The sequence below is a fragment of the Amblyomma mixtum genome, chromosome 9, assembly GCF_055824585.1.
Source record: "Amblyomma mixtum isolate Tamu chromosome 9, ASM5582458v1, whole genome shotgun sequence".
In the NCBI taxonomy this organism is placed as follows: domain Eukaryota; kingdom Metazoa; phylum Arthropoda; class Arachnida; order Ixodida; family Ixodidae; genus Amblyomma; species Amblyomma mixtum.
In genome coordinates this window covers 6,649,886-6,673,944 of record NC_143020.1, presented here as the reverse complement: position 1 = coordinate 6,673,944, position 24,059 = coordinate 6,649,886, and the positions used below count along the sequence as shown (strand labels likewise).

The 24,059-nt window shown below is 48.2% G+C and overlaps 1 protein-coding gene and 1 pseudogene across 1 annotated transcript in view; one reads left to right on the top strand and one right to left on the bottom strand.

The window, feature by feature from the left end:
• LOC149328182 (uncharacterized) overlaps positions 1–24,059 on the top strand; it is a 44,322-nt gene that overhangs the window by 5,715 nt on the left and 14,548 nt on the right. The window lies entirely within an intron of this gene.
• On the bottom strand, positions 14,100–23,039 carry LOC149328183 (uncharacterized; annotated as a pseudogene).

Sequence of the window (24,059 nt, the reverse complement as noted above, 5' to 3'; positions counted from 1 at the left end):
CTGCTCTTTCATGCCGTGTCTCCCGTTGGCAATCCGCTGCATCAGTCGCATCGTTTGTTGCGCGCAGTTTTCCATCTTAGTTATTGCATCACCGTTATACCCGCTGCTTTGTATAATGATGCCTAGAATTCCGATTTTTTCAACATGAGCAATCACCGCCCATTGCGTTTCTAATTTGATGTTAGGGATGGTTCTAGTTTGTCTTTGATGCAGCGGTCGATAAAAAAGTTCAGACTTCTGCGGCGAGCATTGCAAGCCCCTACGGCTGACAGTTTTCCACCTCATTTATTGCCTTCTGTAGCGTACGTTCGAAGTGCGCGTCGTGCCCACTGGTCATCCACATGGTGATGTCGTCCGCATCCATGCAGAAGTTCAAGCCATCTATCCCCTCCAGCCTCTTCGGTAGTCGTATAATGGCCACGTTGAAGAGATGAGGGGAAAGTACCGAAACCTGCGGGGTGCCTATGCTGCCTTTCACTTTCACCAAAGTGAATGCGCGCAATCCTGACTGAAAGGAAATTGGCATTGTAGTGGCATGTGCGTTCCCCGACGTTTAAAAGAGCCTGGTTTTCTAGTATCGCCTCGTGTTTTACATTATCGAAAGATTTAGTGAGCTCAAGTCGCACTATTAATTTCGCATCGAGCGACTTATTGTCTAATATGTCATGTTTGAGCTGTATCATGATATCCTGCATGGACAAATGCGATCTAAAACCTATCATCGAATGGGGGTATAAGTCGTTGTCTTCCATGAAATTGTTTAGTCGCGTTTGTATCACATGTTCCATCAGTTTGCCGACGCAAGATGTGAGGGATATAGGCCTTAGATTTTCTAGATTAAGCGGTTTCCCTGGCTTAGGTATGAAAATTACCTCAGCGGTTTCCCACTGTTTGGGAATCTCACCCTTCTCCCAGCATTCTTGCATGAAATTGGACAGGGCTATTATAGATTTGTCATCTAGGTTTCTGAGCATTTTGCTGGTTACACCATCCGGTCCGGGGGCTGATTTGGTTTTCAGCTTTAGTATTTCTGCTCGGACCTCGAATTCGTGAATAGGGGCGTCTAGTTTGCTGTTGGACTTACCCTCATAACGTGGTAAGGACGTTTTGGTGGCGGAGCCAATATATCGACAACGAATTGCACCGAGGAGCTCCTGCTCCGAACCTTCAAAGTTATAACCTAATTTCTGTTAATTTTGTCGCTGTGTTAATTTACTACCTTCTGGATTGAGGAGGTGCCGAAAGAGGTTCCATGTTTTGGCGAGGCCGATATTGCCCTCAAGCCGGTCACAAATTGTTTCCCAGTTCTGATCGCAGAGTCTAAGTGCATATTCCTCAATCTCTTTGTTGTGGCGCGCTAGGCGCCTTCTGAGATTGCGATTCCACTTTTGTCTCTTTAATCGCTTTTCCATATTAGCTTTGGCCTCCCACATATGATGAAGGCGGCTGTCTAGTACTTCAAGTTCCGCACTGTCGTCGAGCGTTTTAGTCGCATTCTTAGCATCACTGCGGAGTTCCTCCGCCCATTGTTCTATGTTGGTGATTTCTGCCTTTCTCCCGTCCTGGTTACGAGCGTCGCGAAAGCGTCAAATTTGATAATATGCGGGGAGCGCGTTTGGCGGTTGGCAGGGCAAACGTCAGTTTCCGTGACAAGTATATAATGGTGACTGCCTAGGCATCGCCTGGTTAACCTCCCTGCCTTTCCGTCCTTTTCTCTCTCTCTCTCTGTTGACCTATGAGCTGTACCCGCATTCTTCACCAGGGTGAGGTGTGGGGACGTGTCAGCGCACACGCTGTTACCCGTTCTTGTGGGGGTGAGTGGATCCGTGAGCTGGGTGAAGCCCATTTGCTGTGTGTCTAGCCATAGCTCTCTCCCCTTCGTACAGGGCCGCGGGTAGCCCCAGGCAGGGTGGTGGGCATTGAAGTCACCTAGAATAACCAGTGCGTGCTTGTTGCCGATACGCATTGCTTTTCTGAAAAGCGAGTCGAATTTAACTTTCTTTTGACTTGGAGTGCTATAAATACTAAGAATGAAAATACTTATTTCGGTCTTTTTGGCCGGAATAAGTTCGACGAGGACGTGCTGTATGTGGCGGATGCCCGTGTCATGCTCAATGGCCGTAATGTTCCTTCTAACGGATGTGGTAACGTTAGGTTTGTTGCCTGCGGAGTTAAAATCCTGATAACCAATTAATTTTGACGTGCCTCCAGTTTCCTGGAGGGCGATAACCTCTGGGTGGACCTTCAGAGACGCAAGGAGCTGCTGGAGGATCGGCCTTTTCCGCCGAAACCTCCGGCAGTTTCATTGCCACAGCGAATAGCTGTTATTATTTGTGTAAATGGCCATGTTGAATTTGCTGAATGGTATTTTTCACAGTTTGCTGCCATATGTTGATGGCTAAGAGCTCATTCCTGTGTCCTTGTGTTACGTCTGTGAATCCCTGTATTGCGGAGAGAATCGACTGAATTTGGCTTTGCATGTTGGTTTCCAATGCCTGAAATTGCGCTTGCATTTTGTTATCCAGGGCCTGAATCTGGGTCTGAATGCTGGTCTCCAGTTTATGGCAGTCTTCCTCTAGCGTAAGTTCGGGTTGTGCGCCTTCTAACGATTTTCTCTTGCTGGTTAGTTGTAGGGATTTCTCCGCCACCATCGTACTCTTCAGGGTATTATTTGTGGGTTTTTCCGGTTCTGTGGTTTCTTACCTATCTGGATCTTAAGCTGCAGCAGCTTCCAAAGTTCCGCGTTTTCATTTCGAAGGGCCGTAAGCGCACCGGTTAATTTTTCCACCATGCGTTTAAGTTGTAAGATGTCCTTAGACCCTCAGGGTGGATGATTATGGGAGACCTTATCTACAAAGCTCACCCTCTTGTGGTCATCCGGCACGTTGGTCTTGTCCGTGGGTGGCGTTGACCTTTGCCGATGAGAGTCAGAGTGTCCCTCGATTTTGGGCCGGGCTCCGGTGTTCCATTTGTTGCCACTGTTGTACCGCCCCCTGGAAGCGGAGCGCTTTCGGGAGCTGCAGTGGCCCCTGTAGCTGGAACGACCCCGGGAGCCGGAACGACCCCGGGAGCTGGAATGACCCCAGAAGCCTGAAGGGCCTTTGCAGCTGAGACGGTCCCGGGAACTCGAGCGACCCCGGGAGTTGGAGCATCCCGTGAACTGGGCGTGACCACCAGAGCCTGTCCCCGACTGAAGGCGCGGGAAGGAGTCCTGTCGCAAGTGAAATCCCCCCTTTGCCCTTGTTCTTGGTCTGCTCTGTCTTCCAGACGCGTTGTTCTCGTTGTCTGTTGTTGCCTTGCTCTCACTGTCTTGCGTTCGTTCTTCCCACTGTCTCTTCTTAATTATGTGCGGGGTCCTGCACAGTTCCCTGCACTTCTTGTCTCCGAGTATGTGCCCTTTCCTAAAGAGGGCGCACTTTGGGTCACAAGTATGTTCCTGAAGGGGGTTTCTCATACCACATCTTCGACACTTAATGTTGTCTGGCTTCGGGCACACGTCGGCTCGATGTCCGAGTTGGCCACATGTCACACAGACCTCATATTCCTTCTTGTAGAGATGGCAGTGTAGCGGCATGCCTCCATAATAATTCCAGTGTGGCACTGTCTCATCTTCAAAGAGTAACAACATGGTGCGAGACTCACGGCCATGTCGCCTGGCTCACATCACCTCCGGGTTATGCGAGCACTTCAACATATCTTGAATGAATTCAACCGTGTGCGAGACCGGAATTCCATGTATAACTTCTTTCCCACAGCCATCCGGAGTAGCCAGGTAGACGAACGCTTCGACGCGTTCCTTTGACGTTGGAATGGAGCCGATTTTCAGGGACTTTTGCATCCTCTCCGGGCTGTCAGTGCCGCTAAGAACCGAGTTTTGCTTGTGGTTGACGAGTACGATAGCTTCCTCAAATTCCGCCTGTTTAAAACCTGCCGCCACCTTCGCCGCGTCCGCCACTGTTGCGTCAGTGCGTTCCATGATAAGTTTGAGGCCAGCTTTCGGTATGAGCACGATTTTATGGATCTCGGGGGAGAGGCGCGTCTGCTGCATGTCAACAGATTGCCTCGCCAGCTTCCTTCCCTCTCTCTTTATCGCCATTCTTTGCGCTGAAGCTTTGTCTTGCCTCCCATCTCGGCTCGGGTCGCCAGCTTGCTCTTCCTATCTTGTCTGCGAGAGGGCCTTGACTTTGCAATTATTAACCTTGAACCAACCTTCTTGAGAGCAGAGCTCTTCAGGCTGGGTACTCTCTCCTTCTACAGTTACCTCCATGCGAGTCATAACCGCGACAAGCCAGCCAGTGCGTCCACTTGGCGGGCGGCTCGGAGAGCCGCTCACCAAGTTAGGCTTAGCAGCCTGGCCGGGTGGCGTGAGTCCAAAAGTCTCTAGGAATTGCAAACGAGGGCTTCACTTGCTAAAAAAGTGGTATCCCGGTGGTCGCGAAGACTTCCGACGTTGAAATAGCGCAGTAGTTTGCGAGCACAAACGACAAAACTGACGAAAACATCGAATATTTGCGGAGCGCACATGGGATGCGTCCACTCTTCTCGACGCCGGCGTCCGTCGCCCCCAGCCGTGTCGACAGCCGTCTCCAGGGACGAAGAGGAAGAAGGAACGCCCAGCGAAACGCAGCGGCGAAAGACCTACTTTGCAATTCGACTCAGCGAGTTCCACTCGGCGAGCTGTAGCTATAGCGTCACTCCAGGTTTAATCAGAGCTAAACCACAGCCATTTTTTTCTCCTCCGCTGACGTCACCCACCTCTGTACACGTGGTAGTGGTAGCGGCCCAGTTGCTGCCAGTCCACTAGCAGTGGGATGCTGTCGGCGGTGGTCACAGTCGCGCTTTATAGACTTGCTGTCCGCGGGATAGGATGGACGATCAAGCGATAAACCGAGCACCGTAGAGGAGCTGCAAGTACGCAGGCACCACTGCTGCTTATATAAAACTTTCTCTTTCCAACTCAAGGTTGTTACTTAAAGAAATTGGTTCTCATATCCGCGTTTTGTCCTCGTGGGGAGTTTGAGAAGAAAAGAGTTTTAGTTTTAGTTTATGGGGTTTAACGTCCCAAAGCGACTAAGGCTATGAGAGACGCCGTAGTGGAGGGCTCCGGAAATTTCGACCACCTGGGGTTCTTTAACGTGCACTGACATCGCACAGTACACGGGCCTCTGGAATTTCTCCTCCAAAGAAATTCTAGCCGCCGCGGCCGGGATCGAACCCGCGTCTTTTGGGTCAGCAGCCGAGCACCATAACTGCTGAGCCACCGCGGTGGCTGAGAAGAAAAGAGGTGTTTCAAGTCTCTTACCCCCCCGCCCCCTTCAGAGCAAACACTGGAGCACAACGGCATCCACTCAGCTGTGAAGGCATACATCGGTGAACACTAAGATTCCGTCAGGGCAGCCGTAAGTGAGAAGAAAAGAGGTGTTTCAAGTCTCTTACGGCTGCCCTGACGGAATCTTAGTGTTCACCGATGTATGCCTTCACAGCTGAGTGGATGCCGTTGTGCTCCAGTGTTTGCCCTGAAGGGGGCGGGGGGACTGTATACATCGAAGGGGTAGCAGCACAGTACAGTCTGCCATCATTAGTCATGTAGCCCTAAGGGGTCGTAATTCAAAGGCGGTACTGAGAGCGTGTATGAAGCTGGTGTTGAGGGTTTGCGGGGTCGCGGCGGAGCACCAGACAGAGACGACCAGCGTGGCAGGCTTCTAGTTCCGGACTGCCCGTGCCGGGCGTGCGCCACGAGCACGCGCTGTCCGACTTTATTCTCTTTCTAGCGCGCGCTGTAACGCCGATCTTAGCGCCGGCGCTTTATAGCGTCGCCGGGCGCTATAGGAAAGCTTTGCAGGGGATCTAATTTGCTGTCGTCTGGGTCAGTAGGGGACACGAGCATGCGCATTCACGGTGCCGGGGGCGAGTGCGTCGAACGAAACGCACTCATTAGGCCAGTAAGAGCATGTTTGCCGCAGTTTCCTTCCCGCGAAGCAGACAGTACAGCCGAAGTTGTTAACTTGAAATGCTCTGATTTCATGCAGCTAATACTGAATCCATCGTGCGAAGGTGCGTCACGGGAAACCGTCTGCGAGAATACCTTAGCAGCCTGACGTGCGAGGACTATCTGGGCATGGTCCAGGTTACGTGCGAGAAACCTGATACCCTTATCGTTCCCGACGTCAACTACCTGGGCCAAGTAAGTGTAGAAAAGGAAGTCCTGTTTTTAATGCGGCAGCACAAAAAAACCTCAACGGGATAAAAAATATGCCGTTGGTAACAACATTCGCCCATTAAATGGAGTGAAGTGCCGTCCCCAGAATTCCTGTAGAATTGAGAGAAGTGGCGTCACGAGAGCGGAAATGACGTCACTAGCGGCAACAGGCATCAACAGTTTCTTGCTGTTGCGTTGCAAACACTTTGGTAATTAGGTATCCTCGGAACTTTTTTGCAGGTCTCACTGTGAAAATAGATTGCATCATTATTTCATCCTGACATATATAAACCAGCAAATGACTACTGTGGTTATCACATCCGAAACTTTGTCCAGTTGGCTTTCGCATTCTAGTTATTGACTTGCATATAACTGCGTAAGCGGGTTCATTGGAATACAGCATTGAGGCGTAAAGTCCTAGGCCTGAGCTGTAAAGCCGGGGCCTGCGTCGTTAAGTGTTTGTGTCCCCGACGTAATATGAAGAGAATCCGCGGCCGCTGAAGGGAGCCATTAAAACTATCGTGTCCCCCGTATTTTCGCAGACTACCGATGATGAATGTTACACTTCCCTTTGTAACTTCCGTTACAAGGTTTTTTGGGGGTATCCTGCGTTGACCTGAGTATGACGTGAATGCGTGTCTATTTTTCTTGTTTTTAAGTGCGTCCAGAACCTTGAAATCGAGCAGCTCTATACGGAAGGAGAAAGTTTGACAGTAACTATGGCCAGTTATTGCCGTCTGAATACTTAATTCGGCAAAGCTGCCAGAACCATAATATTCAACAGACTTTTTTTGTCTCTTGTAACAGGTTTTCATTTTTATACATGTCGCAGTCGGCTGCTAAAAAGCAGTTTTATCTGATATCGGAAAGGCACCTACTTATAACATAAGCATCGCTGCAACGAAATGCGTAATTGTGAGCTCTGCAAAAGCGGAAGTAACTGTCACCTGAAGACTGTCTCTTCTTTGAACCATGCACAGTATCTAAATGCAGAATTCCATTGTTTATTAGGGCTTCGATAAACGTTCAGCATTGCTGTTCTAAAAAGTTTTTGATTGTGAAAAAAAAATTATTTACATTTACCGCGCTGCATGGAAGCCGCCATTAGTCGTGCTTAAATATTTAGAGCAAGATCATGCAAGTAGAATTCAATACATTTGATATAAAACGAACAAAATCGATTGCGACGGTGCGGTATAAAGTACCGCAGCCTAGGAGTTATTGAATTTTGTGAATAAAAGGCCTTGAGTGTGGTTGATTCGTGAGCCTTAAATAACAGCCATCAAAATCGCAATGGATTTCCTTGGAACTGTTTGGGCTCAAAAATAAGCTAAAAAAATAAGAAAAAGTGACAGGATGGTATCACATTGTAACGCGAGATTCAGGAGATTCAGTGGCAGCTGACAATGTATTTATATTTCATGGTAGATTAAGATAGCAATCATGAAAGAGACTTCCTATCTTCGTAGTCCTAGAGAGCTGTTTCTGGTTTTACACGCATACTTGCTTTTTGACTGCCTCGCCTGTCAAGTCCGTCGCTCTACAATACCCGCGCAGTGTTTCCGATGATCGCCTCCTCGGGTGCGCGCGTCGTAGCAGCTGCCGCAAACTGACCGTGCGACAATCCTCCGCTCTGACTATATACCCTCCTCTTTCTACTGTAACCGCCCTCCGTTTGGTTCTGGTGGCAACCACTCACTAGTTACGCTCACATCAGACCATCCTCTGTCCACGAGAAGCCGACGTGCGAATGGTCCATAAGGTAACGCACCCACCATAGACCATGGATACTAGTACGCCGACGCGTGCCGTTATAAAAAGGAGCGATCTCTCCCTCGGTGCCAGAACAGGTTAATAAGTTGTCTCCCGATATCATCATCTTTATCATATTCGTCAGCTGGACTACGCCCACTGCAGGTCAAAGGCCTCTCCCATGTCTTTCCATGTAACCCTGTCCTTTGCCAGTTGCGGCCAACGTATCCCCGCAAACTTCTTAATTTCATCCGCCCACCTAACTTCCTGCCGCCCCTGCTACGCTTGCCTTCTCTTGTAATCCTGTGCGTTACCCCTAAGGACCAGCGGTTATCTTGCCTTAACCTTCCTGCCTTTCCTCTTCTATATCCTCCTCCTCCTCATTTACATGCCCTGCCCAAGCCCATTTCTTCCTTTCGATTTGGACTAGGATGTTATTAACCGCGTTTGTTCCCTCACCCACTCAGCCCGCTTCCGATATCTTAACGTTACACCAATCTTTTTTTTTCCACAGCTCACTGCGTTGTCCTTAAGTTAAACCCTTTTCGATAGCCTCCACGAAGGATGTATATCGAGTCACAAAGTACGGGTATCCGTGACCTGTGGCGACAAGGTTGCAAAGCACATCTTCAGATGACCTTGAAGTGAATATTGCAAAAAATAAACTCATAGGCAATTCTTCGCGAATAATTTGAATGCGTTAGAAGCCAAGCGTTCGTTATATCCGAGGTGGTACACGTAGGTTTGTTATATGCGAGATAAACGCAAAAGTACGTTACATCCTAGGCCCACACACAATTGTTCGTTGTACCCCAGGTAAGAACGAAAACTTCTTATATCGGAGGTTAACATATGAAAGTTCATTGCCACCTGCCCCAATGGCAGGTGTGCCACCTCTTACTGCTCATACGGACAGACGGCGCTCGCCATTCCCATTTGCACTGACCCTACAAATGCTAACTTATTAATAGCGTTAGCCTGCTTTAGTCAGCAAGTTAAATAAAAAGTTTGGCTCAAAATGAAAAGTCAGTTTCAGATTCATCAATTCTCGCACTTAAAAAACTGCACATAAAGCTTCGTTGAAGCTATGCTGATCGTGACCAATAATCACAAATGCCACGCATTATTTCCAGACGAAAGACTTATCTAACTTGGCTAATATAGAAAAGGTAAGTTGTAGTCTTGCTATTCATGTTATCCTACAAAGGAATCGCATTTGTTGCTACCATACTCAAATTCTGGAAAAAAGCATTTTTCAACGGGAGATATTTTATGCGCGCAATTTTTTAATATATATCAAAATTTTACTATAGCAATAAATATATCTTCAACTCTGCAGTCAGCAGGTTGGCATTTTTTTTTGCTATTAATGTTTTTGCTATGGTCAGAAGCCTTTCCCATTGTTTTTCTATGGTGATCTTCACTGCTCGATGCAAGCGATGGGAAAAGTTTGAAAGATTTTGCTACACATCGGAAGAATGGACTATTGCCTTCAATATTTAGAACACAGTACCTTAGAATATTCCAGTACTCAGAAATCTTATCCAAGAATGTTGGACACGGATAAAGGGGGACCTTCAAGTTTCGATCGCTCCTTTTATGAAAAAGGTCCTGATACGGTGTTTCATGTTGATAATTTCAGGTTATTCTACTGGCATGAAATACATTTATTACCGCTATTTGAGCCTCTCTGTGCGGGCAAGATGGAGGCACTTTCTTATGATAGCGATAACTAATAAACGGTATTTCACGCAATCTGAGGTAAATCCTAGATAACTTCTGGAATGAAAATTTTTGACCGCCTTTTTCTGTGCAGGATAGAATAAGGTTGCTTTCGACAAAAAAAAAGTAGCAATCGCTGTTGTCATTGCCTTCGAATGTGTAGCTCTACTTTTCTTCTATCGTTCCACTGGAGGCTTCACTGCATGACGAATAATGGATTGGAGAAATAGTTTTTTTTTTTTCGCTGAGTAAGTTGACTGGTTCAGTATCCGCTGAGAAATGCTGCCAACTGAACCTTGCGCTGCTTTTAAATAAAACACAAGGTTAACAGACGTTATATGCGATAACCCAAGCGGCACAGGCCGACTGCCAACCATCGGCTGTTCAGTGGCTTCTGGTAGGCAGCCGACTAAATTGACGAAACATGCTCGGCAGCTGACTGGGCCTTGAACACATGCCAGGCTGCTCGGCTTAAGACTGGCATGAGAGGTCGGGCCCGCTTTCAGCTCTGACGTAAAGCCAGCCGGGCCTCAAAAAGCTTGGCATATGCAGATGGCCCTATGTGGAACCTGCATGCACCACCGGGCTACATTTACCACGGCACCTAAACACTGAACCTAAACACTGCGCTTTGGTTTTATTCATGACTTTGGCGATAAATGAAGTTCTTTTAGTGATTGAATATCGGATTTTAAAAACAATATTTTTTCCAGCGTTATTATATCCAGCATCCCTGACATCCTACAGTGTGAGCAACATCTAGAAAGGGAATGTGCTCGTTCCTGCTTGGCTAGCTCCACATACTTTTCGTTAAATTACATAAAGGTGTCTTTCTGCCCGCACTGAACTTACACGATAACATAGCACAATTGTTGGATCACATGTAAGTCATCCGAAAGCACTGTTTTAAATCAAGATACACTGGATGCACCGGTTCACGAATACGGATAATTGAGTCTTCCACTGATAATCATTTTTTTTTCAGTGCATTTACTCCAGACTCACGCCATTTCTTTGGTACCTAGGAATCTTCCGTGGCTAATGGCTTTCAAGAGCTTGAAGTGGAAAAGTACAAAACTAGCTATTAGAGTAGTAAAGTGCAAAGAGTACAAAAAGTAGTAAATCATAGAAAACTTACGTTGTCGGCTGGTTTTTATTTTTAGTTATGTTTCCAATTAAGCTGGCCATGCGCTGCAAATAAACCAAAATTCTGTGGCACCCAAATGAAGCACCAAGACGCTCGCTACTGAGCAATTCTTCATTCATTCATCCATCAATGCTTTTGTACCATGGAGGAAGGGGAGAACTGAGGAGAGGCGGTTCCGTCACAATTTTTGAAGCCGGCTCTCCCATGCCCGCCTGCTTGGCACACGTCTCCGCGCGCTAGCGCATGCGCAGCAAACAATGCAGCAGACGACGCTGCTCTACTTAGCAATGGTGCGTATAGCCTAGCTGCGCCGTCGGCCAAACACTCCCAGCAGTCCTTGCGAAAGCACGTGACTTCCGGCCTACATTTCTGGCGTGCAGCTCGGATAGCGAGGGCCTCTCCCGAGTTTTTCTTCCTCCATGTTTTTGGCAAAGGTGACCTGAACCTTAAGTTGGAAGTGAGGTAAGGTTTAGATGAAGGCTAGGACGTCGGACTCGGAAACGAAGTCAAGAAGGTCGCTGATCTTGCGTGTGGCGTCGCCACTGGATGCCGCCCAATATCCGTATGTCTGAACGTGGAGGGCAGAGGACGGGGAGGCTCGCTTTGCCGGGGCAAGTCCGGATGTGGTGCCGTAAATCGACGTTGCAGACAGCAGGGCAGTTGAGGCAGTTATTCATTTTACCATCAAAAATAGCTCTGCTTACCCAAGAGAGAGCAGCTAGCGTCTACGATGCCTCACTCGCTCCATATATAAACAGGCTGCTACGTCCCCACTCAGTCATATCCACACCGTTAAGTACCTCCTCTCCCAAAAGTAACTGAGAAATAGGTCTTTCCCTCTCAACCATATAACGGAGCCGTTACGACACCGCTGAAGACCGAAAGGTGCCAAAACGTGAGGACACAGATTCAGAGCTTAGGGGCTGCCGTAAGTGCTTCGCTACGCGGCTTAGAAATAAACCACCGTTGCCCGGTTATCTTTGGCGCTGACTGTACATGCAGCGTGCCCCAGCGCCTGTAACAGCGACTGCGGAAATTCATTCGCGCGTTCCACTTAAAGGGGTCACGTCGTGTGTGTATTTTGGCTTTGATGGCGAATAACGAGCTAAGGCAATCGAGCACAATGCTCAAGACTAAAAAACCTTTATCCTGTCGGACTATTGTTTTTTTTAAGTGTTACAGTTTGTATGGTATATTTCCTTCTTTAAAGGGACACTGAGGAGAGCTCTGTTAATATTTTATTTACAGCAAAATCCGATAGTTCGGCTTTTTATGGCTTTGTTGCCACTTGCCCGGCAGCGAAAGATGCATTTATTTCTAAGAAATTTGGATTCGAAGTTGAAATAGTTTTTCCCGCCGCTCTGATTCAAACTTGGGATTCTGCTATGACGACACAGAACTAAGTGACGTGAAACATGACATTCACATGACGTAAACCAGACTCCGTGATTTCTGGCGGCCAGCAGTGCGGCCCAGCAGCAGCCGAAAAGAAAGCTACCGCCGGCCGCACGTTGAAGGCATCTATCGGCTATTGCGGCCGTCGCTTCGTTTACATTTGCACCGGCGTTTTGCCAGTGTTACAATGGATCCCATTCTCGAAGTCGTCAACGAAGTTCTCGCAAATAGACGCCTTTAGCGTACCGTGTACCTTGTTACCGTTAGCGGAATACCGGGAGCCCCCATACCGCTGAGAGCAAGCGCTGATTGGTCCCGGCGCTGCAGGAGCGCGCGTAGCTATCGGGTACGTGGCGCCATCTGGCGACGTCAAGGAGATTTGCGCATGCATTTGCTGCGCCTCAGTGAATCGTAGCTTCTCGTGCCCTAGAGTTGCTAGAACTATTGGTTCTAGCAACACTGTTTTGTTCTATGACGCCATGAAGCTTGTAATTGCGAGTTCGGCCTGTGGCGGCGATACCTGTATTTTGGTTCTTGCTCTTTTCTATGTTACAGGAGCTTTGTTGTCAGTATGAATGGCGTTTTTGTAATCAGGAGCTGGTATTCTGTCGATGCAAGTCAACTTCAATTTCTCCTCAGTGTCCCTTTAAGGAACCCTGCAACTTGCGATAACTCTGAAATTGCGTTCTCTCCGAAGAATAAGTTGAGGTGGAAATAAATTGCGTCCGTGTGACGTATAGACCTAGACGGGCCCTCAGTGGTACAAAGAGCATTTGCGCATGCGCTGTTAACACCACTTCTCCCACTTCAATGCAGTTTTCGCAATGCAAGCCAAGCAATCGCATGACATTCTCTCGTTTTCCTCCGTGATGGCACAAGCGTACAAAATCTGATACAGCTCGCATAGCAAAGCCTTTATCGTCACAATTCGCATCAACCGCCTTCTTGTACTGCGATGGACATAACCCAATAAGATAGGATACAATGCAGATATGTGTGCTGTTGAGCTTTGTGCGACACTTTCCTAGTTCATTTTCAGTGCTCACGAGAACGTATTTAGGGTAGGGATACAAAGGTTGGGTGCCAAAAGTTGAATTATTATAATGGCCTAGAACATTCGATCTCGTGTTGTCATCAGCAGAAAAGTTTCATTTATTTCAAACATAGCAGTGAATCTAAAGTGCAACTTGCATTCGTGAAGCTACGGTATGTCCAGCAGTACCTGTGACCAAAAAGAGCCTTGAAATCAAGCCGAAATAATAGTTATTGCTGGATTATGGGTGAGCTTCATTGAGATTTTCTGACGTGCGCTCGACTCAGCACGCGGAAGATCACAGAGCAGAATAACAGCACATGAAAATTCCAGACACGGGAAATTTAATTTGGCGTATTCAAATCACCCTAAGAAATAAGACCTCTAAAGCTTACGCCGGAGAACATTTATAGTGGAGGATAATGACACGTTTTAAGTGTCGTTAAATGATGCGTTATTTTCACGCTCAGAAATGGTCAAAATTGCATAAAGGAATATTTGATCACTGGACGGTTGGTGTCGAAAGCAGGTAAGTTTTTGAAAGCCCCTCAGGCGGCGGAAGAGCTCGTGACGTGAAATATATCTTTGAACAAACCATCGTGGATATAACAAATGAGAGATTTCTCGAAAGTGTAAAAAGCTAAACCAAGCTAAGCAGCATACATGAACAGGAAAGAGCAAGTAAGATAATCATCCGATCTTAGAAATCTACAGTACGGTGGCCGCACGTCTGCAAAGTAACCTGGTTAAGAGCCTATGCAAATAAGACAAAAAATAAACGGTAGAAAAGGCGGGTACTGAAACAGATCCAGTAATATAACCAGGCGGGTATGTCCGTCACAACAACATATTCAGATAATTCTATGTCCATCATTCGGCCTAGTAAGGTTGACGCAGTCACCGTAATCAACCACGGGGCACTGAAATGCCGTGGCAAAGTCAGCGTTGCCCCTGACAAGTTCGTTCACTACGGCTCTAGCCTGCAAAGCAATGCTGCAACGGTAGTAGGCGAAGCGGGCGTAGAAGAACTGGGCTTCGGACATCCGGTAGAGGCTCCAGGCGTCCTGCACTGTGTACCAGCTAGCTCTTGCAGCCACTGGTGTGACGGCCTCACCACGGGCTGTGCCAGCAGCCCCGACAATGGGCGGCGATTTGCAGCCCCATTTTCAGCTCTACCACACGGTGCATGTTGTCGAGGTACTCGGCGCCTGAGGCTCTCAGCACGCATTCCCTGCATGAAAAGTATTGTGAAAAATAACCTTAAAATAGGAATGAGGGGCGTTTTTAGTGCGAAATCATTGGATGGCTGACTTTCAGGGTCATGTCCGCAAGATACGGCAAAGTGTGACGTCACGAGCTGAGGAGTCTCGTCATGAAAATGACGTTACAACTACATAATACTAGTTAGGTAACGGCAAGACTAGTTAGTATGGTTAGTGATGACATCATATAAGTGTGGCGTCATGACAGGCCACGTGACATCGATGTAATGTGACGTCACACCAGATCATGTGACAATGGCGTAATGTAACGACATACCTAGCCACGTGACAACTATGCAATGGGAGTTCGTACCAGGTCCCCACTCAACCCCCTCGCCACCCCCTAATTCATGAAGGTCTAGATGACATCCCGGCGATGATCCGCCAGGGTGGCTTAGTGGTTAAAGGGGAGCTCCGGCGGTTTTTCGATGTTCATCTCGACCGATGAAAATGTGCGAAAAGGAGCGACAGGACAATCCTGAGAGGCACGAGTCGCATAACCTAGAGGGAGTGGAACGTCCGAAGGTCATTTGCGCGAAGTTGGTGCGTAGCTGCGACGCCAACGAGATAGTTTCTCGTCAACCTGGAGAGAAGTGTACCCTTAGTGAGTGTGGGAAACCTAAGGAGTCAGTTGTCGGTCCCGAGGTGCACGCGGGAGGCTCGCAGCAAAGAGGAGAGATGAACGCACCACTGCCGGAGCAAAAACAAATGAAGGGCTGTTATCTTGAGTTGGCAGGGCTATCTGTCACTGATATAAGGAAAGATGGGGTTGTTTTAAAGCCTAGAGAAAAGAACCGCATTGCGTGTCAGAAACAAGGTTCTGAGCGTGCGACGCGGGCGGATAGGTCAGACAACAAACCCCCCCAAAATGCCAGGAAGTTGTCGCCTAAAGGCGAAAATGGCAGTAAGGCCACAAAAAGCCCCAGACATTTAAATGCCATTTTTTACAAATTTGTCTGCAGGTTACGCGCAAATGGTTATCCGGATGAAATAATTTCCAGGGCTTCCGAACAGTTGATTAAATTTGTAAAAAATGGGCGACCCAAGAAGGCAAGATGGTGAAAAGACCAGCGGTGGTTCCTTACACGCACGGCTTGTCTCACGGTCTCAAGAAGGTTGCCGGCAGGTATGATGTCGATGTTGTGTTTTCTGCTCCCCACAAACTGAGCTCCATGTGCAAGCAGGTTGCACAGGCAAAGGAAGAAAAGAAGAAAGGCTGTCAGGTACGCCATGTTTCACCCTCTGTACCATGTGCAGAAAACGTGGTGTACCAAATTCCCTTCTCTTGCGGTGCTGTTTACGTCGGGCAGACCGGCAGATGCTTAAACAAAAGGCTCATGGAGCATGAAAACACAAGGAAAAGTGACCCTCTTAGCCACGTTGCCGCTCATTGTGAACAGTGCAAATGACATCATGAAAGGGGGCAAGAAAGGAAATCGGAACAAGACGGCGGGCTTCCGCGCACAAAGTTTCGCCGCAAAAAGTGCAAGTGCGCACCTGAGTACAAGAAAACCTAGGTTCTGTTCCGCCATAAAGATAAGCTCACACGCGAAATAATGGAAGCGCATCACATCCACAGGCAAGGTGACGAATGCATCAGCAATCCTTCCGTGACACTTAGCAACAGGAATTAGCATACATCACTTCACATGTGACATAGGTTTTGTTGTTCACTGCCCTTTCACACTATCATCTTACTTTTTGTGTTATGTTTTCGTATATATACCCTTCCGTCCTTCAGTAAACCCAGTTGATAGTCAGCGCTTGTCTTGTCATTGTCCCGTCTTTTTTGCGCTGTTCACCAGTATGTATGGGTGCGGGTTGAAGTGCCTGATGTGATGTGTACGCCAGAGTGATGGGTGACAGCAACTTCTGATGTGCTGTGGGCTGCACAAATTCATCTGTGACAACGGGCGTGATCTACCATTGGCTTCCTAGCGATAAGAACCTTCGCGACAATTGGATGAGAGCTGTCCGCCGTGTCAACTGGTCTCCGAGGAATCATTCCCGCTTGTGCTCGGAGCATTTCGCGCCAGATTGCTATGAAGACAGCGTGTACCTCAGAGGGAGCTTTGGACTCGCTAAGGCTTCGTTCAACCGGCGCTTGAAGGCAGATTCTGTGCCAACGTTATTCAAGTATAACCGCCCATCGCAGCGGCCAGCTGAACGAAGCGCGGCTGTCAGCTGCAGACCCGAAACACGCTGGTTCGATCCCGGTCGCTACGCTTGGACGAAATTCTAGAGGCCCGTGTACTGTGCGATGTCAGTGGACGTTAAAGAACCCCAGGTGGTCGAATTTTCCGGAGCTCTTCACTACGGCGTCTTTCATAGCCAGAGTCGCTTTGGGACGTTAAACCCCATAAGCCATAAACGAACCGCCCTAACACAAACTTTGTTCTAAGGTCGACACTGCCGAACTGCAGACGCGAGAAAAGAAAACACAGTAATGAAGAACGGGCTCATTTTTCTGCCACAATTTAGAAGACGAACTGTTTTTTGGTTTCACGGCACATAAGCAACGGAGGCTATCTTAAGTGATTAAGGCTTAGCTGTCACCAAAGAAATGATTCAAGCATGTACAATGTGGAGTACTGGTCACTGGCCAAGATCAATGAGGATGAAAATGTTGAAGTTCCGGGAGCACTATGGCTCCCTTGTTTACTAGAATTGTTCATTTTAATTGTTACGATGGTGAACAAGGGAGCCGTAGAGCTCCCGCAACGTCAAAAAAATGTTCATCTTCATTTTCCTTGTCCAATGACTGCACTCCATCACCATGATACCTGACTAGACGGTATGCTGTCAAACCCCCATCTAAAGCATGTGAAAATCTACCAGAAGCGGTGGACCAGAGGCGTCTAAAAATACGTTCGCAGCGAAGACGCCTGCCTCCGACGCCACTTACTCTGTAACCATTTTGACGACGCTAGCGTGCAAGGAATAGAGTAAATTTCATCTCGAACGTGATGGGAGCCGCAACAAAAAAAGTCTGCTGCATGCAAGAACGCGTTCTTTCAGGAGTGATCGCTTCCTTTCCGCATTATCGTCACCTGTGGGATTGTAGAGCTGTCTTCGTTTCTCGTGACCAGTCCTTCCAGCTGACCAGTTTGAGCCACATCAAGGCGGCCATGCGACTCGCAATCACCGAAGCGTCGGCGAGCAGTGGGTCAGTGGTACCGGAACTCAGCCACCCGTAGCTCAGTGATGACACGTACAGACTGGTCTCATTCGCAAAGAACATGCGGTCCGCCGTTCTGCTGTGGGGGTGTCTCGAAACCAGGGCACGCCCCGTCGAACTGTCTCATTTTTAGCGTCGAACTCGAAGTTCAAAGCCAAGAACAAGTTCCGGGGGAAGCCCTGGGAGGTCAGGTGCGGCACGGCTGGCTCTCTGAAGACCAGGTCTCCAGGTAGCATGAGCGATATGTTGGCGACTACGGCCCGGAAGTGGTCTGTGTCGTTTCCGGCTGCCATCAGCCGCCGAAGTGGGTCATATTCAATGAACCGTTGCCGTGTGGCTTCGAAAATTTTGTGCAGCTGGCGGTCTTTAGCGGGAGTCGCGAGTGCCGCCACGTACGTTACGCGCCATAGGTGGTAGCTCCGGCGTACGTGTTTTTGACAGACATCCTCGCAACGCATATCAGGTGAACTTAGCGTGTTGCCCTGTGTAATGTAACGCATGGCTTGCAGAGTGACAAGAAGCATCAGGTACAACGACGCCAACGGCTGATGGTCTGCGTCTATCAGAAGCCGAACGTCCTCAAAGAGGCCCGCTTTAGCTATGGCAGAAATTATTTTCGCACTGTCGACATCTATAAGAAACTCGAGCAATATGTTCTTGAATTGGGACGCTTCAAGATGTCCAAAAGCATCTCTAATCTCCTTCAAAGACACGGATGATCGTTCTGGCGAGGCAGCCGGAAATTTCTGTTCCCACTTCGAGACGTCCTCATTGGTATAATTGGTGCCAAAGTGCGAATTAAGGATGGAGAGAGTGACATCAGAGCAGGAAGCATCGCAGTGATGTTGGTGGTCCCCGACACGAGGTGTATATCTAACGAACATGAGCCACGGTGTTTTGCCTGCTGAACTCAATACATCGAAGATGAATGGCAGGCCGTACCGCTTATTCACCACAAGGCCCAAACGAAGTAAGCTTGCGCCACTTGTTCGCGTGGTGGTGTTGGTGATTTCTAGCACGGCCGTCGCAACATCCCGGACTCGCTGGTGCTCCTGCCATATCTCTTTGATGCACGATGTGTAAAGGGTGTGAAGTGCGACTGCAGCCTGACTGCCGTAGTCCTGGGTGCCCTTGATGATGTCAGAGGTGAGATCCAACTGCAAAAAAATGGCTTGGGTTCAACGTGGCTTGAAGCTAGTTACACGAGGGGAAGCTCTGTTAGAGATGGTCTACACTGTCTGAAATAAAATATCAAGATCAAGGGTCAAGGCTAAAGGTCAAGGTCAGGTACCCAATGGTCAGAGCAATATGATCTCGTGGTCGTACTAATATAGCTCGGGGCATACCACGACGCAGTTAAGTTTCTTTTGACCTTGTGATGCATTGAAGGTCATTGTCAATGTGGCGCCCACTGTCTCATATCAAAGGTCAAGGCCAAGGTCAAAGATAAAGGTTAAGGTCCGGTACCCTGTGGTCACGGTCATATGATCACGGGGTCATATACTACCATAGCTTGGGCCATACCACCACGCAATTCGGTTTGACCTTGTGAGGCATTGAAGATCACTGTCTGATCCGCATCGAAATCGTAAGTTGTACCACGAGGAGTAGGACTCTGGCTTTAAAATAGAATAGTGGCATAGAGCTAAGCGCCTCATAAATTATCTGTTAAGCAACTTACAAAGTTGCCTAGCAGGAACCCAAATATCCCGAAACGCGGCCACTCAAGGACACTCGCGTAACATCATTCCGTCATTCACTGCAGCAAAGGGCATCTAGTGGAAATGAAGAACAGAATTGTTGATAGCAATTTTGTGTGTGTGTTTTGTAGGTAGCTAGTACTAACGATATGACAAGCTCGAGAAATGTTAAACCGAAGATAATGTTATTGTTAACCACATGTCTTAAGTAGAACAAGACGCCGCGTCTCGACACTAGACCGTTTCATGCCACAGCTGTCAAGCAGAGATGCCCCTGTTCATAGCCACTGGTTAGTCCGTTGATGATGCGTTGCGGTTGTGCAGGTTGTGGTTGATTGATATTCAACACGAACTACTCTGGCCAGTATTTCCGGGAAACTATCCGGGGTACTGCATGTCAAATATATAAACCTCCGCGTTCAATTGCTAGGAAATGAAAATATTGGTTGGTTGGTTTATGGGGGTTTAACGTCCCAAAACGACTCAGGATATGAGAGACGCCGCAGTGAAGGTCTGCGGAAATTTTGACCACCTAGGGTTCTTTAACTTGCTCTGTCATCGCACCTACGCGGTTAGGAAAGTGGGCGCTAGTTGTGATTGGTCAAATGAGGTCATGTGACCGTAGTGCGTTGTGACCAGAAACATACAACTGTCATATACTTTCCTCTTGAGGAATAATCGTAAACTGCCGTTCATTATCTGAAAATACCTCCGCAATGCACTCGATCCGATACCCATTCTTACTCTCCTGGTTGTTTCATCTCCGGGATCCGGACCTACGGTGACTACCTGTCCTATGTAGTGGATATAGGTATTCCCTCACCAATCCCAACGCTTCGCTGCCTGTGTTATATAAGTTGGGTTCTCTTCCGACACTGTTGAACATCAGTTTACTTGATAATCCCGAAAGACGCTTGTTAGATCCCGGCCGCGGCGGTCGAATTTCAATGCAGGCGAAATTCTAGAGGCCCGTGTACTGTGCGATGTCAGTGCACGTTAATGAACCCCGTGCGGTCGAAATATCCGGAGCCCTTCACTACGACGTCCCTCATAGCCTGAGTGGCTTTGGGACGTTAAACCCGCATAAACCAAACCAAACAAAGCCACTTTTCTTTATATTAAATTTTCGACCTAATGTTCTGCTTTGCGTGTTTGGGTCTTTGATCATACTTTGCACTTTGTCCCTTGCGGTACCTAAAAAGGAAATATCAGCGAATCATCGATTTACACGTTAATCTCCATTTAATTTTATTGCCTACTCTTTCCAATCCAGATCATTAATACTTCGTGTAAACTCATGGTGAAGAGTACCGGAGAGATCGTGTCTCCCTGCCTGACATCCTGCCTGATTAAGATCTGATTTCTTTTTCAGAGAAGAGCTATGGTGTATGTGCAGCCGCTGGAGATATTTTTCAGTACTTTTACGCATGCCTCTTCCATGCTCCGGCTCCGCAATTCCTGCATGATAGCTGTAATTTAGACTGAGTCAACTGCTTTCTAGTAATTAATGAAAGCTAAATACAGCGATTGGTTACATTCTGCGCATCTCTCTGTGATCTACTTGGTAATGTGAATATGGGGTCTTGTGGGGTAGCCTTTGAGACTGGAAGCCTGGTTCTTTGGTTGTTCCGTTCGCGATGACGTCAGTAAATACCTTGTAGGCAACGAAGAGTCCGAAATAGTCGATTGTGTAATAAAGGCAGTTCCGGTGCCTTCCGGTTTTTAGAAATTAAGAAAATTGATATAGATTGCATTCAGCAGGTAAACCAGATTGTATACTTTGGTACTGCGACCATTAAATAAAAGTTACTGCTCATTTTCGCCATCGTGCTCTTCGTAGAAAATCTCGAGGTGTAAAATTATTGGAAATTTTCCTACTCGTACTAAGCAAGCAAACTTTCATTATTGAGCATACACGTCGGAGTTATGCGAAACGGTACGGCTTTTTGAATGGTCAGCAATTTCTGGGCAAATTTTTGAGCAACACGGATTTTTTGTTTTCTTCTTGTGGGTTTACACCAGGGACATGGTTACGGCTCTCAAAATCCGAGAAGATACAGTTCTAGAGTGCCGACCAGTTGCTGAATTTGATATCGCTCACACCGGGCGGCTCTCCACAAGGCTGTCTCGTGCGACCACGTGAGCAGTGGAATATTTTTATGGCGTCGAAATTCTCCAAAAAGGAGCGCATCGATGAGGTATGCAAATTGTTTGCAAATGAATAGCAGTTAGAATTATTGCCTGCACACTGTATTCCAAGCCATATTTGTGTGCGATGTCACTGCACGTTAAACAGCCCGAGGTGGTCGAAATCTCCGGAGCCCTCCACTACGGCGTCTCTCATAGCCTTAGTCGCTTTGGGACGTTAAACCTCATAAACTAAACCAAACCAAACTAAGGCCATATTTGAAAATATCCGCACCATAGCTGCCGCTGCGTTGGCTCAGTGGTTAGAGTACTCGGCTACTCAGCCGGAGTACCCGGGTTCGAAGCCGACCGTGGAGGCCGCGTTTTGATGGAGGCGAAGCGCAAAAGACGCCCGTGTGCTGTGCGATGTCAGTGAATGGTAAAGGTCTCCAGGTGGTCGAAATTATTCCGGAGCCCTCCACTATGACACCTCTATCATCTTTTCTTCTTTCACTCTCGTCTTTGTCCTTTCATTACGGCGCGGTTCGAATATCCACCCAGATATGTCAGACAGCTACTGCGCCATTTCGTTTCCTGAAAAACAAAATTTTCACCATAAATCCGAAACAGTTTGCGCTATCTTCGCTTCCGATACTTGCCAAAACAAAGACTTATGCAATTAGAACACCACAGCAGCCACTTCCAAATGCCTGTGGAAGGGCAGAAAATTGCAGCATATTTCTTAAGCAGGCATTACTACTGGAAGCAAAGGGGTAAGCCAGCAAGGATACGACTGCTAAACAGAAAACCTGCCGTGCCTAGCGCTTCCGGCATCCCATTTTTCTGGTTTGGTTGATGGTTTATGGGGGTCTAACGGCCCAGAGCGATTAAGGCTATGAAGGATGCCGTAGTGAACGGCTCCGGAAATTTCAACCACCTGGGGTTCTTTAACGTGCACTGGCATCGCATAGTACACGGGCCTCTAGAATTTCGCCTCCATCGAAATTGGACTGCCACGGCTGGGATCGAACCCGCGTTTTTCGGGTCAGCAGCAGAGCACCATAAGCACTGAGCCATTTTCTCTTTTCGTGTTGCTCTTTTTTCATTTTGCTAGTGCACCCTCGCCGAAACTAGAAGTGTAGTCACCATGCGCAAGCGGCTCACCAGCAAGTCGCGTGCCACGTCACGCTGGACGAATCCTGCCTCGAGGGCGTTCTTGCAGATGTACGCGAAGAAATCTGTGCACGGCTGCTGGTTGGCGTCGATGGCGGCGAATAGCGTGGCTGCCTCGCTGGGGCAGCAGAACTTCGTCCCAGTGGCACTCGTGTTAACCCTATTGGCAGCCCAGTGAACAGCGAGCCATGCCAGCGCGGTGGTGGCGGTGGCCACAGCGACCCCACATGCGCCGCTCAAGCAGGCGCTTGCCGATCGTAACTCCTTACTTCGCAGGATGGAAGTCCGAGTCGCGGGGCGACCGGTGCCAGTTGGCGAAAGTAGGTCTTCTCTCGCCGGCCGAGCTTCCATCGCGGCTGTCTTCTTCCTCTGGAAGGCGGCCTCGAGGAGCGCGTGCCGCTGTTAGTGTGCAGCGCCCTCTTTGGGAAGAGTTGTCTGCTATACGGCTCGTGCTCCTGCGGCAGCTGCCCTTCTGTAATTTTCAGGGCCGGCCGAGAAAGAAAAAACAGCTTCCCATAGCTCTCTTATTTCTCGCACGAAAGAAAGAACGACCAATTTAATTCACAGTTTTTACAGCACTTCTAGATAACTTCCGCTAACTTGCACTCTCTGAATCGCACTGTCGGCGTCCACATTAGCTCAGTGTTTTAAAATCGAAAATTTCCACGTTTTCGTAATGTCCAAGAAATTTATTTAAACCTATTGTGGTAGGTCTGAAAAATTTGACATCTGTAGTAACGGCGACGTTGACCGCGTTTACTTGAGGAGTCGCACGAGTTCCTTTCATTGTTTTCCTGACTTCAAACATTTGAGATGTGCGTTGCCTCGGCTCATTTTCTGTTTGGAGTGGGCGCTTAGATAACGTGAGTTTGGGGTTGCGGTCCCAGTGCAGCTACTAATGTCGCTTCTTTGCCCACAGTGGACGAATAGAAAGAAGAATTTTCTTTTTATCGCTCGGCAGATGTCAGAGCCCTTTCATGCTACCAGTTGCAAAACTTCCATTACGAAGGAAAGAAAAAAACATTTATTGAGAGGGAAGAAGAAGGTGGTTGAAGGCAAGCACGCGGAGTCCTGCCAATCCCCCGCCGTGGGTGTGTGCCATTAATACTGAGGACATCATCATCATCAGTCCACGACCCCAGTGGCTCTGGCCGACGTCGTGGAGATAGCGATATGAGCGCCTCCTGGTATGCCAGGGTGGCGCTGGTCAGCCGCACCTTCCACTGCTTCAAGAGAGAGAGACAGAGATTAAAATTTTATCGTAAAAAAGGTGGCCGGAGAGGATTGTGAGTGAAGTTCTCAGTTCAGGACTCCAGTAGCTTCCGCCGACGCTTTGGCGACGGCGACTAGCGTCCCGTGGTCTCCCAGGGT